A 2,062-nucleotide genomic window follows, 5' to 3' on the forward strand; every position below is an offset into this window, starting at 1 on the left:
TTCTGATTTGCTGGACTGAAGACTTATATTACCAATCTACATTTGTTGTTGTTGAACTTGTTTCACAATTGGCTTGTGAAGAAATTGATAAATGATTGCATGTCAAGGTTGTTTCATTCCTTGGTCCCTTTCTTTATTTGTGTGTGGCTGTGAACTTTCAGTTCCTGAAATTGACATGAGTGAATTCAGAAAAGGGGAAAACAAAGATAATGTTTATTTATAGAGAGTATTTCACAACTCTAGGGCATTCTAAAACACTTCATAATCAATAATTTACTTCTGAAGCATGATCTCTCTTCTGGGAGTCCTATTTTTGTCCTGGCATACTCAAGCACTCAAGAAAATCTTCACTCCCTAAATTCAACATACAATATATGCCTTTGCAAAAAAAAAGATTTAATATCAAAATCAAAGCATGATAAATCGTTATTTATCATAATGTTTAATTTTTACTTTGATATTCAACTAAATTTTGCTTACCTTTCACTAAATTCATTTTTGATATTAATTTGATGCTTCTGATATGATATACCATAAATTTAATTGATAAATGTCTTAATGTTATTTGAGCAATTTTCCTGTTATGTTGGGTTTAGTGATTGTTAATAATATCAGAACCTGATCAAAATGATTCAAACAAGCAGTACCTTAGGAATAAATAACCTTGAAATAACCTTAGGAATAAATAAACATTCAGTTCTGCTTTCCAGTTTAAACCTTAATCAAAGCTTTTAGACATTTGAACTATGGCCCACAACACAAAGTAAATCTGTGGCAAACCTTGCATTGGTCTGCAGAAGAAGAGGCTCTGACAACATGGGCAAGATCCAAAGCATCGTACCTGGTAGAATTCCTCTGCAATCTCCTGCCATTGTAAAGACTGTAGAAGTGAGTTTGGAAGGGGAGCATCAAGGTGGTTGGAGAGATATTGATGGGGATGGGGGATGGGGGATGTAGATGGTGGTTGTTAGGTTTAGCAAATCATTGGTGGGGGAATTAAGATTTAGACAAAGGATCATTGTGGGGAAGGGTCAGGCAGTTAGTCAGAATTTATGGTCATGCAGATGATGGAGTATCTTCAGGTCTGGTCCACAAAAGGACTGAGGGGGTGTGGTGGTTGGGTTGAACGGCTTTTGGGAAGCAGGGGCATGGGTAGGCAGATGACAAAGTGGGAGAGATGTCAGATCAGAAATAATGGGAGTGGTCAGACAAATGATTGCAAATGGTCATTAATGATGTGTGGGATCAGGCAAATGACAGAGTAGTCAGAAATAAAGAGAAGAATCAAATAGATGATTAGAGTAAGATCGTGATGATGGGTGTATTTGGAGAGATGATGGAAGAGTCAGGGATGATAGTAGAATTTTAGGCAAGTACACCAAAGAAACATTATACATCACTGTGCGTTTCGATGTACATGTGACTAATAAAGACATTTTATCACTGTGCTAGCCCTGCAGCCTCCATTTAATGTACATGGATTTGCCAATTACAAATTTAGTTCATAGTCTTCTGCTGCAATCTGAAAGTGCCCTTCAAGCCCAAATGCTGAACCCCTGGTTTACAGTTTCATTTGACATCAGTTGACAATGATCAGTATAAATTTACTGATTATTGATCTTACATTATCTTTCACATTCATTTATTTTCTCAAATTGCATATATTTCTCTAATTGCTTCCCTGGTTGACTTCTGCTTCCCATTTCTTTCTCCCTATCTGTTGCTTCCTATCCAGTCTTTCTTCCTTTTCTCCCTAATTTTCCCAAACTTTCTGGTGGATTATGCCTCATATATAGTACCACTCCCTCTATTTTGCTCTACTTGGAGGGAAATGGCACAATTTCCACTGCAGGTAAAATAAGTTTTAAGTACTAATAGCAAAGCATATATTTATATATTTCCTTTATTTTGGTTTACATGACTAATTCCTAGTTTAGCTTTTCCTCAGTTGTTTCTGAAGTTAATAGCATAAAAACTAATGGCTAAGATGTACTAGAAAGGCTAGTTATCTTAAAGTGGCTGTCGCCTGGTCTAAATGGAAGGGAAGTGAGGAGGTGATAGC

This window comes from Pristis pectinata, chromosome 4 (assembly GCF_009764475.1).
Source record: "Pristis pectinata isolate sPriPec2 chromosome 4, sPriPec2.1.pri, whole genome shotgun sequence".
Lineage (NCBI taxonomy): Eukaryota > Metazoa > Chordata > Chondrichthyes > Rhinopristiformes > Pristidae > Pristis > Pristis pectinata.